This window comes from Motacilla alba, chromosome 2 (genome assembly GCF_015832195.1).
Source record: "Motacilla alba alba isolate MOTALB_02 chromosome 2, Motacilla_alba_V1.0_pri, whole genome shotgun sequence".
NCBI classification, from domain to species: domain Eukaryota; kingdom Metazoa; phylum Chordata; class Aves; order Passeriformes; family Motacillidae; genus Motacilla; species Motacilla alba.
The window spans coordinates 148,031,896-148,044,778 of record NC_052017.1 but is presented as its reverse complement, the minus strand read 5'-3'; the positions used below and the strand labels follow the sequence as shown (position 1 = coordinate 148,044,778).

The window sequence follows — 12,883 nt, the reverse complement described above, 5'->3', positions numbered from 1 at the left end:
GCAGCCCTTAATACCAGGTTTCAGCTGTGCAAACCAGGAAAATAATGACAGGGAACTCTCATTCTTCAAGGCATGAACTCATGATGAGACCTCACAAGTGGCAGAAGCAGCAAACCCTTACAGCAAACCTTACAGCCTGTACGAGCACCTTGTAACATAACTGCTATCATGAGCTGTTTATTTTGCATATGAGGGTAATGTGAGAGAAGTTATAGCTACTGCTTTTAGAGTCATACAATAATTTCAGTTGGAAAAGACCTTTAGGAACATAGAATCCAACCATTAACCTAGCACTGCCAAGTCCACCACTGAACTATCTCCCCAAGAATGACAGCGATCACCTCTATCATCTCTCTTGTAGACATTGATAAGGTCACCTCTCAGCCTCCTTTTCTCCAGGCTAAACACCCCTTTACCCTGAGCCACTCATCCAGAAGGGTCATCCAGACCCTTCCCTAGCTCCATTGTCCTCCTTTGGACACACTCCAGGACCTCAATGTCCTTGTTGTTAGGGGTCCAAAACTGAACAAAGGGTTTGAGGTGTGACTTCACCAATGCCCAGCACAGGGGGATTCCAGGTTTCAGTGCAGGACGAGGGCAAAGGGAACCTACACCTTCACCACCCTGTTTGCTCAGGACTGTTGACATTGCTCTGGGGTGGCATGAACCAACTGGCTCCAGATGGGTGGACTTTGGGCTGGTGACAGGGCAAAGGGCTGAGTCACACTCTATACCTTGAGTTCTGTTGGGAGCCCTTTGGCTCTCAGAATTAGAAGTCAATTTTGGCTAACATGGGCAACCTGAATGGACCTGAAAATCTGCCTGTCTGGGTGCCAGTCTCAAATTCACACAGTCTCCTGCTCTTTTTCATAAAACCTTCTTGAGACTTGTCTGTGTCCAGATAAAATATCTTTGGTTGACTAGCCACAAGTTCACATCTGAAAAAACCAGAAGCATCCCAATGCTTTTAGGGAAAAAAAAAAATAGGCATCAAGGGACAGGGGCCATTTTGCACAGCCATTAAAGTTCCATTGTAATGACAGCATGTGTTGGGGGAGGGTGGGAAGAAGGATAAACAGCAGTTTCAAGTCCAGAGCCTGGGTCTCCCATCAGATATATCACCCTGGGGCTGAGTTACAGGCCAAATGTGTAAAAGTTGAGACTCATTTTTCATGTCCTGTTTATAAACGTCCTGGCTGGGAGACCTCACCTGGGTTTCTAGGTGCTCAGATTTGCTTCAAGCACAGCCTCAGGTGTCCCAAACCCACGGCCACTCCCAATCGGGAGACACCTCAGAGAGCTGGCTGTGTCAAATATCATTAAGTCTGCAACCAAGTCAAAACAATCCCAAAGGCTTCTGTCCATCCAGAGGGAGAATTACCTTTTTTTTTTTTTTTTTTTTTTTTTTTTTAAATCGCAGCTTTGAAAGGATTTAGGAGCAGCAGCGTTCTCGGGAGGTTTGTATAATCTAGGAATCCCCTTGTTTCATATAAAGCAATTCACACTAGATCTGAACACTGGCAAACAGTCAGCTAAATCCATTATCGCATGATAATGCTCAAACATTTCATTAATTCCTAACCAGCTGTCCTCTGCTCCCTTACCCCTTTCATCATGCAAACATTTCTTTAACTGTCTAAGGGAGGGGAGAAGGGAGGATCAGCCGCAGCCTCGTAAAATTCCTTCACCCGCTTGGCCTGCGGCAAGTTATTTCTTTTGACACGCGTGTAAAATAATATTGGGGGTGGTGTTTGTTTGGCTTGGCTGGATGATGAGTTTTCATAACAATTTGGTAAGCCAAGTACCTGTGAAATGGAGTACAGAGAACTCAGGGCAGCTTGTTGATGAGCCTGCCATCTGGTTGATTAACATCTCATTAAATAGGGAAGACCCCTTGCTCCAGCATCTATGCCAAGACACAAGGCAAGGTGTTTGGAGCAGGATGCTGCTCTCCAGCGGTTTGAGGTCCTGTAGGTTATTTCTCTTTTAAAGTCCTCGGGTACTCCATGCCAAACAAACCAGGGGAAGCGAGGGTAAGCAAGGGATCGGTACCTTGGGGGGGTTCTCCCAAGGTTACGTGACTCAACAAAGTGGATATATGTGCACGCCAAGAGCCAGAGAGAGAATTTAAGGTGACTTCTGGATGCCTTCTTTAAAAAAAGCTCTCCCTGAAGTGCCTCAAATCCCTACACGTTGCCTAGGGACTCTCCAAAGAACAGGATTCGCCACTCTGCTGAGGAGGGACCTGAGGGGAGTGCTCAGGGGTTGTCTCCAATCCTGCTCTCAGCCTCAGTCCAGGGGCTTTTCTCCCAGTCCATCTCCCAGGCAAACGTAGCACACGTCTGGACAACACATCAGGCTCCTGACTGACACTCGTTTCTCCCCTGCCAACACATGAGAGTGCGTTTATTTATTATGGGTTAAATATTTGGAGTTGAGTAAGAACCTCAGAGGGAAAAGGTGGGTCTGTTTCCTTGGATTTTTTTTCTACCCCCTCACTCAGTATGAAAAATCACATTTTTTAAACTAAAATGTTTGGTTTATGGAAAATTCTCCTTTCTGACTTTAGGCTCAGCTAAAAGCTGAGAATTAACAACTCCTGAGTGAAAATAACATGAGGAAATATAGTGGAGAAATATCTGGACATGTCTGGACATGTCTGGACATTGCCAGAACGAGTCTAAAATGTCAGGCTGAGGTAAGGATCACACTTCACCGCAACAGCAGGCAACAAAAGGACTGGAAAAAAGTACTTTTAAAATATTTTCAGTTATTTTAAAATTAGGTGTCAAAACATGAGGTAGCTGGGGCTGCCACAAACACATGGGTAATAAGAAGCACATCTTAGAAGCTGTAATGATATCTTGAGATCTTTTCTTGGTGTGTTTAGGTGTGTTAGGGTCTCAGAATTTCCACTAAAGTCATTAAAGACTTTTTTCTTACCACAGAACCATTAGACATTTCTAGAAGTATAGGTGTATTTAGTTTCTTCTGTGCAAGAAACTTTAATATTTTATTCATGTGTATCACAGTTTTGATACAATAGATGTTGTTTTGCTGTCAAGAATAGGTGTTACACTGGGCTGTTATGGGTGTGTATCCTTTATCTTCACCATTTGGCTACTTAAGATAATTATTTTGCCACTTTTTGTGTTTATAAACATCAGTAGTATGTCTTAAAAACCATCACTCTTTAAATGGACTTTTGACATCCTCACCAGAGGATGTTTAATTTAGTGAGTTGTGCATGACTGGTCATGCATGTTTTCAGCCCTTGGTCTGAATTAGCCTAAAACCAAAAACATATTGATAACAGCATTATAGAACAAAATATTGTTCACTTTTTTTTTCTTTAGGACTTGTAATAGCGTCTCTCTGTTAGACTCAAGATTCATCTTGCTTTTTAATAGATGTGTACAGTTCTTCCATTTTGCCTTCTGTGGTTTTCCTTTTCTGAAGTCTGGTATGCTTTGTGGTTTATTTATTCATGAGTTGTAGAAAAAGAAGTTCACCATTAAAAAAAACTTGTTTTGGAATATATACTTAATGGTGTGTCAAGAAACAGAAAACAATTACAGTTACGCAACGTAACGTGCATTTTTACATGCCACTTGCAGGCTGCTTTATGTATCCCCAGTTTATGTAAGTAATGAAAATTAAATATCATGCTAGCCTGCACAATGCAGTCAGCACAATTAAAGCTAGGAGACCTTAATTGGGAATAAAAAACCACACACCAGCGCTAAAAAAACACAGTCTTTTATGGCAAGTTTGCAGAGGGCTCTTCCAATTTGGCAGGGCTATGGCTGCCATGGGTAATTAAGTGTTTTAATGTCCGGAGAGTCACTGGGTGCTGTGTGTTGAGGGTTGTGTTCTGCAGATGTGACAAATACATTATTAATGCCACATGTCACCCTCTCCATGGTGGCCTGCCACATACCCCGCTACACGGCTGGGCTGGACATGAGGAGAGGCAGCTCATGGCCTCTGGTGGGCAGAGCAGCAGGAGAAGGTGGGGAGGCAGGATGGGACCTTCACTGAAGCCAAACATGAGAAAAAGGTATTATTCTCTTTCATGATGAAGGACAATTCCAGCAACTTGGAGCCAGCATGTTTGCAGAATCTCAGGCAGAGAACAGCACTCATTCCTACACTTTCCAAGTTGTTGGCTCGCAGATGTACTTGGCACAACTTTGCCTGAGAAGGACAAGGTGGTCTGCGCTCTGTTTCTGTGCAAATGCCCACTCCCTTGGCAGGGACAAGGCAGGTAGAGCCTCCATCCACACTCAGGTTGCCACTCATGCTCCCTTTCCAACCTTCAACCCAGGAGCAGTGCCAACAGGCTCATCCTTCATCCCTGGGCAGAGAAAAACTCCTGCCACACAAACTGGGGAATGAGATGCTGGAAAGAAGCATTTCAGAAAAGGATCTGAGGCTCCTGGCTGATGGCAAGATGAATGTGAGTCAGCAGTGCCCTGGCACCCAGGAGGATCAACCCTGTCCTGGGGCCATCAGGCACAACATCACCAGCTGGGCAAGGGAGGGGATTGTTCTGCTTTGCTCTGCTCTGCACTGGGGTGGCCTCACCTTGAGTATTGTGTGTGGTTTTGGGTACCACAGTATAAGATAGAAAGCTATTAGAGAGCAACCAAAGGAGGGTAATGAAGATGGTGAAGGGCCTTGAGGAGACAAGGAATATGAGGAATGGCTGAGGACACTTGGTCTGTTCACCCTGGAGGAGACTGACGGGAGACCTCATTGCAGGGGGGAAGCAGAGGGGCAGACATGGATCTCTTCTTTGTAGAGAAGAGGGAATGGCCTGATGTCGTGTCCAGGAGGTTTAGGTTGGATATTACAAAAAGGATCTTCACCCAGAGGGTAGTTGGGCACTGCAACAGTTTCCCAGGCAAGTGGTCACAGCACCAAGCGCAGCAGAGCTCAGGGTGTGTTTGGACAGCTCTCGCAGGCACGAGAGTTTGTTTGGATTCTTGGGGATTGTTGGGGCTATCCTGCGCAGGGCCAGGAGTTGGACTCGACTCGTGAATATTCCGTGTCACTCTGTGACGCTCTCACTCTCCAACACCGGCGCCGCCATCGCCCGCCTCGGCTCCCCTCACGTGGGCATCCCTGCGGCGCACGCCTGGGCGCCCCCGTAGCCCGCCCGCAGCGCCCCCCGCCCGTCCCCACCCTGCCCCCGGGCCACGCCCCTCATTACATATTCATGAAAACACGCCCACAGCCCTGGGGACGCCACACCTCTTCATACATATTCATAACCCACACCTCACGTACCCCCCGTGAGGCCACGCCTCTCTCGCTGCATATTCATGACCCCGGGGGCGGGAGGGGGCGGAAGCGGAAGCGGAAGCGGGTGCCGGTTCCCGAGGACCCGGTATAAAGCGGCCGCCGCTGCCCGGTGCCGCCGCGCTCGCGCCGCCGTCAGTGACCTCGTCCCTTCCCTCCTTCCCTCCCTCATCCCCCCCGCCCTCCCCGGCGCCGCCGCCGCCTCCCCCCTCCGCCGCACGGAGCAGGTCCCGGGTGCTGGGGGAGACCCGGGGGCAGGTAAGGGGGGCGGCGGGAGCTTGGGCTGTGAGGGGTGTCTGGAGTGAGGACGGCGTGTGGAGGCGAGGGGCGGCTGAGGAGCTGTGGGGTGACGGGGCTGAGGGGCTGGTGAAGGCGAGGGAGGGCTTGGGGTGAGAAGGTCGAGAGAGTGAAGGAGGTGAGGGGCTGAGGGAGGTGAGGAAAGGTTTGGGGTGAGGGAGGTGAGGGGCTGAGGGAGGTGAGGAAAGGTTTGGGGTGAGGGAGGTGAGGGGCTGGTGAAGGTGAGGAAGGGTTTGGGGTGAGGGGCTGGTGAAGGTGAGGAAGGGTTTGGGGTGAGGGGCTGGTGAAGGTGAGGAAGGGTTTGGGGTGAGGGGCTGGTGAAGGTGAGGAAGGGTTTGGGGTGAGGGGCTGGTGAAGGTGAGGAAGGGTTTGGGGTGAGGGGCTGGTGAAGGTGAGGAAGGGTTTGGGGTGAGGGGCTGGTGAAGGTGAGGAAGGGTTTGGGGTGAGGGGCTGGTGAAGGTGAGGAAGGGTTTGGGGTGAGGGAGGTGAGGGGCTGGTAAGTTGAGGGAGGGTTTAGGGTGAGGGAGGTGAGGGAGGTGAGAGGCTGGTGAAGGTGAGGAAGGGCTTGGGGTGAAAGTGAGGAAGGTTTGGGGTTAGGGGCTGAGAAGCTTTTTGGGTGAAAGAGGTATGGGACTGGAAAGGCAAGAGGGTTGAGGGGCTTTGGGGTGTGGGTATGTGATGTTGTGAAGATGGGCAGACAAGAAGGATCTTGGGGGTGAGGGATCTGTTGGGCTGCAGAGTGGAAATTGGAAATGCCACGTGCTGTGGTGTGAAATCGGGTCAAAGGAGGTGTTGGGCTACAGAGGTTGGGAAAGGATGAGGAATGAATGGAGGAATGAGTAAGGTGATGTTGGAGAGACTTGTTTGGGGTGTCTGAGATAGCCACCTCTTTAAGTGCCCCTTTAGGATTGTGTTGGGTGGAGACTTCGCTGGAAGAGGACTTGACAAAAGGATCAAAGATGGAAATTAGTGTACCTTTTCGGACTATTAAACTTCAGTAGTCTGCCATTTGAATAATTCCACACTTAATCTGTCACCTGATCTCAAAGCTTTATCACAAAACAATGGGGTCTCTCCTTGCCTGATATGATGGTGGGAGGGTACTGGGGAAAGAAATTACTTCCAACTTTGCTCTTAAACCTCTGTGAATGCTGTAGTTTTCCTTAAGATCATGTTATCAGTGATCTGCAGCTCTTAACATGCCTTAATTTAGCACCTTTAGCAGGTGCAGAAACTCTCCTTGACCTTGAAAAATACTCTCTCCATGGGGCAGTTTTCTGTTGGAGTGCTTTGACTTCAGTGTTCTCTAGGTTTAGAGGGGAAAAATGAGGGGAGGAAAAGATTTTGCCGAGGCTCTGTACTTGGCACTGGGTGCGGTGAATGAATCAATGTTTCTGGAGCCTGGCTAATTCAGGGACTTGCAGATGGGAAAGGATAGGAAAGATATTGCAGGATATTGAATGTTAGACAGAGGAGATGTTTTCTCCTTCAGGAAAAGAGATGTTACAAGAATTCAACTCTACGAGAGGCAGCACTAGGTACAGAGCAGAGCCAAATAACTGCATCATTGTGAGGATCCGTGGGAAGGAATTGCACTGTTGCAGCATGTGTCCTCTCTGCTCTGCAAAAACTGCTCCAGTGTGAGCTGCGTCATGTTCCACTGCTGTGATCAGGCAGTGCTACTAAAATATTTAATGAAATATGGCTTGAGCAGGTGCTTGAGCTCAAAGAGTGAGCTGGTGAATACTTTCTGCTTCCCTCCTCAAGTCTGGCTTTTTGTAAATATCTGGCAGAGGGGGGCTGCTGATGTGATTGCACTGCTGTGGCTTGTGTGACTTCTTCCCTCCTACCAGTACTGTGAAAGATAAGGTCTTCCTTGCTTGGTTTGTTTAGTGATTATACTGGATTGATGAAATGTTCAACATGCCTAATTTTTCCCTTCCTAAATAAGGGAAGAGGTTTCAGACAAGAGATAAAACTATTTACTTGACGCTTTGGCTATAAATGCTTATGGAAGTGCTGTAAGTTTGAAAAGCTGACACTACCTTAAACTCCTAAAGATGCATCCAGTAGTCTCTGATGCATCCAAAAACATCCGTGAGTTTCCTGTTTATGTCAAAGGTAGTGGCAGCTGCTGTCTTGGAAGTGAGAGCTTCATTCCTCTATTAATGAGATTAAATTGGATACTTAAGGGAGTTTTCATGACAAAATAACAATTTCCATGATGTAATGGGTGTGATCAGTGGAACAACTTCTATTTTGGTTTGCTATTTGTAGTGTTAGAGGCTGGTTTACATGAGTTGGCTTGTGCCTCTCCGAGCAAGTAAATGATAGCAGTTCTTGTGTTCAATTATGTATGACTGAGGCATCTTCAGCAAAAGAAAAACGAGTGGTTCTACAGATAAACCCTCCTGTGTAACTGTGGGTTAACTCCTGCAGGAGCCTGCTGCTCTCTGGGAGTCTGTTGCTGAGAAAGGAATGAGCAGTATCTGCTGACGTGATCTTGCTTGGATGCTGTGGGGACTGCCTGCAGTCGAGGGCAATCCTCTCCCTCCAAGCTGAAATATGCCTAAAAAATTCAGTCTGTTTTCAATACAGTTGTATTGTGCTGCCTTGTGCTGACAAGGGAGGTTGTTTTCTGCTGGAGGTGTCCTTATTAGTCCAGAGAAGGTAGCAGAAACGCTGACTGACAGCTGGTGAACCTGCTGCTCCTTCTGTGTTGTATTACAGCAAAACTCAAGAAGTGCAACTTTGTTCATGTGCCTTTCCAGTGGGGTGGCACAAGTGGAATATTTTCGTGGCTTCCAGTGAAGCGTGGTGTAACTCAGACTGAAACAATGCACATGCTTGTGTGTCTAAGTGCATGTGACCTTAAGTTTTTATACTGAAGCAAGTGTTGAGCCTGTTTGAGGAGTTTTCTGGAGTAACTGCCTTGATTCCTCCAGGTGGAAATCCAGACTCAGAGAGCAGGCTAAGTTGGACCTGTCTCACAGGGCTGTGACCTCTAAGGTTAATTACCTTTAAACTCACTCCAGTCCTGGATTCTCTGGCAGCTAGAAAGTTAAGACTTGGTAATATAATGTTGCTCTGCTTGTGTGCTGAGGCAGGAATGCATGGACTCTGCCTTTATCCCTCTATAAACTTAAATGGATCATTTATAAAAGCAAGGAGAATATTAACATTGGATGGTACCTGCAGAGTAATTCACCAGTGAACCTGCATCTAATGTTTGAAAAACTTTTTTTGCAGTCAAAATATGTTGCCAACTGAGCAGCTTAGAAAAGATGTTGAAACTTTAGGAGTCATGAATTCCTGGGTGGGAAGATGATGGCTGGAATGACCTGCCAGGTAGTGCTTGCAGTTGTGAACACAGCTGCATGTAACACTTCAGGACTTTCAGCAGACTCTATAAACAGTTCCTTTACACAAGAGCATTTGATCTTTTCTAGCTTAGTCTGTAAACTCTGCTTGTGATGCACCACTTATTTAAGCCCCTTATGACTTGCAGCAGCAATTCCTAGAGTAGAAAGTGAGTTCCACTGGCAGAATGTGGACACTGCTACTTGCATGGTAGGCAAAACCAGTGAAATTCTTCACACTGCTCATCACAAGAAGCTGGAGCTGGCAGCTGCTTTTGAGCTTAACTTGTGGTCTCTAACTCCTCTGCCCCTCTAACAGCATCAGCTGTCCTAAAATAATTTCATCAAATGATCAAGCAGTATCTGTTGAGCAACAGTGTATGTGTGCTGGTGTCATGTTTGACATAAAAACAAACTTCACTTGCACTTCAAACTGACTGCAATGCTATAGGCTACTTTTAATAGTGTAAAAGCTTGCTGAACAGAGGCAAAGCTAATGGAGCTTTCCAGCTGATCTGCCAGAAGAGCCCTGTGGAAGTGACAAGGCTCTGGTGACGGAGGAGGAAGCTTTAACAGCTTGCAGAGGAATGAGTAATATGAAGAACTGTTTGTGCTGTATTTTAGTTTTGCAAGGATCACTCCCATGACCTTTATATCTGTAATACTTGCAAGATCCCAGGCTGTGAACTATTCCAGCTATAGGCATAAGATTCACCAAAACTCCAACAGAACAGCCTTGTGTGCAGTTGTTTCCCTTAGAGATGGGTTAACTGACCTGATACCTGTTCTGTTGGAGCTGCTGGTCCTTCAGCTTATTGTCAGCCTTACTGAACACTTTGATTCAGCAGTAGTCCATTGACTTGGGGATTACAGAGTGCAGAGAGCATTGCTTAGCTTAATATACCAGCATTAAACATGACATGAGTGAAACAGTACTTTTCCTAAGCTGATCATTACACCTGCCCAGTAATGGCTGTATCAAGTCCAATAAACTTTCTAGCTGTTGTGTGTTTAAGGCTCCATGCAAAACCAGAAAACAATCCAGTTGCCAAAGTTGAAGCAGAATGCTGTTGGGATGAGTGACACCTTGTGTGTAGCTGGACAGCTGATGTTTCAACCTGAGAGTCACCTTTCAGACAGGAGATCCTGAGCAGCCCAGAAAGCAAGCATGGAAGCAGACACTGTTTAGCTGAGGCGTGTTGTGAACTAGGGACTGCGTGCTTTCAGTAAGCTGCTGCTGTCAGGTGACTTTTACGGTCAGCAGCTTATCAGTTACCCACACATCTTGCAGTTGGGTCACAGCCCTGCCCAGAGAAACTACCCAAAGCTTCCACTGGTAAACAGATATTATATCCTGCATCTGGGACTGTGAGGGGCTCTTGTATCCAAGCACTGAGTAATTACTGCTCTTCTAAATAAAAGGATTACTCTTTAGTGTGATAAAGAAGCATAATATTCCTCCAAGTGAAACAAGGTACTCTGCATGAAAAAGAGCTGATTTCCTGCTGTTAAATCCAGACCTCTAATAGAGTTGCCCAAGACTGAATTTGCCTTGAGTTAAAAGCTGGGCTTTGGGCATCTCAGTGATGGGTTCAGAGCACTGCAGTGTCTGAGCCATGGAGTGGTTTGTGCTGTGACCTAACTGGCACACGGTGGCTATTAACTAAAGCCCCTTCTTGCTGGTACTTCCAACAAGTGCTGTGCAGTCATTTAGACTGCAGCTGGCATACGGCTTTGTAACAACACGGGACAAGCAGCCAGGTTTCCTCATCAAACTTGCTCTTGGCAAGTGAGTCTGGCAAGCATCAGGACACAAGGCTTTTGTTGGGTAATGATTGGGTTTGGCTTAAGAGCTGCTCCTGACCTTGGTTTGGCTCTTGCTAGCATGTGTTCTGCTCAAAACATGAATCTCAATCTATAGATGGTGGGAAGTTGGTCTCCACAATGTGGACCACTACCAAAACTTAAGACCCAATTAAAGATGGGGAAGACTTGATTTCCAGGACTCCCATTTATGGAGGATAATGACTATTGAACTTTAGCTTTAGGAGACCTGGCTGGCCTGACACTTCAGGCTTGACTCAATCTCTTTTGCAGTGTTATATAAAGTTGACTGATCTGGTGGCCTGAGGTGTTCTGGGAGGGGACTGAGACATACTTTCCTTGCACGACTGAAATTGTCAGTCAATAGCTGCTGCTTATGTAGCAAGGCACAAAAGGGTAGGAGATAAAGCTTAGTCCTAATAGTAAGCCAAAGATACTTTTAAGAAAATTCTAGTGTGTAAGTGGCAGCGGGAAGGTGTTACCCTGAATTGTTTTGCTGAGCTCTGTTTGAAGAGGATTTGTCAGTATACTGAGGAGAGAGGGTTGGTTCTCTCAGCAGAGTAGAGAGAGGACCTAGTTTCCTCATCTTGTTTTAAATGAGAGCTCTAATGTTTTTGTAACTGAAATTGAAACCAGTGTTATGCTGACCCTGCATATTTTCTATCCTCTGCTGGCTGGCCTGGACTACTTCTGCATGCAGTGTAGTTCATTTATTTTGGAGACTTGAAAACAAGCCATTATCACCCTTCAGTGCCAGATAAATAAATGATCTAACTGGGGGCCGAACCCAGTGTTCTTTTACAAAAGCACAACGGCATGTCACTCTTATCTTCTGCATTCTGCCCTTGAATATATGATCAATCTTTCTGGACCACATCCAGAAACCAGTGGCTTAACCCAGCAAGCGATGACTGCAGAGCAGTCAGATTTCTGTGCCACTTAATTTCCTATCATCACTTACACACAGCAAACAGTCTTCCAGAATACGTTTAAATGAGCACTGTTTAACCTACAACTTTCTTATCAATCACATGGAGGTACAAATAACAGAAACAGGAGTCAACTCTTAAATAGTCTTGATGCTGGATCTGTGCCTCCAGGTAACTTCAGGGAGTTGATTTTTTGTTTGGTTTTTTGGTTTTTTTTTTTTTGTTTGTTTGTTTGTTTTTGTTTTTGTTTTTTGTGGTGGTGGGGGGAGGAGAAGGCAGGGTAAAATATCCTCCTCCCATTTTATGAGGGGAATATCTGAGCAATACACTGGCCTGATCAGTCTGGCTCCGGGTACTCCCAGAGGAGGGATTTGACAGTCTGAACTATTGCTCCTTAGAGTAGTGTGGCTGGCCAGCTAACTCCCAAGAGTTCAAAAAATAACCCAAAACAAATGCACAGCTTGCTTTAACACCAGCACTTCTAGTGCACGTCCCGTTTGCTGTCTGATTCAGAGCTGGAGGAATCAGCTTGTGATGTAGGCTTGTTCTTTTTCTTGGCTCCTGTTCTGCTTCTAACTTTGGTGCAGAGGGAAAAGGCTCCCAACTTCTCAGTGCACAGGTACCCTAATTGTTTCCAACATCATAGTACTTCCACCTCCCTAAAAGTCAAATTCCCTTCAATGAACTGAAAAAAGAGAGTGAATGGGCAGTTACCTGTTCCCTTCATGTTCCTCCAGTCATTTCCGGCCTTACAGTTGGAACTTTTTCTGCTGCTTTGTTTTCAAATCACCTTTCCAATTTGTCATCTTCCAGGTACAGTCTGTTCAAAACTCTCATTATGCAGCTGCATAGCAGATCTTTCAGTCTACTGAAGAAATGGAATTGAATCAGATAAGGTGTGTCCCCTTCCAGACAATTGCTCTGGAATAGTTTGCGTGACAATTCAGGGTGCCAGTTGAAAATAAGCCTTTTGACCCTATAGCACTAGTGGGATTTCTAATCTTCTTTGTATGCATATGACCTGGACACTACCATGGCCGTTCAATTGTGTAGTAGCCCCCAATTAAGCTGTATATAAAAGGGTTTGGGTTCCCATACAGTGAATTTTTTGCTAACATCAGATGCCTGTGTGTCTAATGAGTTTGGTTTACATTGTTAGTAAGTCTTTTA

At 46.2% G+C, this 12,883-nt stretch overlaps 1 protein-coding gene across 4 annotated transcripts in view; it reads left to right on the top strand.

Moving 5' to 3' along the window:
* The window catches only part of SLC45A4 (solute carrier family 45 member 4), an 85,474-nt gene that overhangs the window by 17,010 nt on the left and 55,581 nt on the right, over positions 1-12,883 (top strand). For 2 of the 4 annotated variants that reach the window (XM_038164594.1, XM_038164629.1), the window contains exon 1: positions 5,334-5,562. The exons of the other annotated variants lie outside the window; for them this stretch is intronic. The gene's annotated coding sequence lies outside the window, so the exon portion shown is untranslated. Of the gene's footprint in view, positions 1-5,333; positions 5,563-12,883 lie in introns of those variants that run through there. 4 annotated transcript variants of the gene reach the window in all.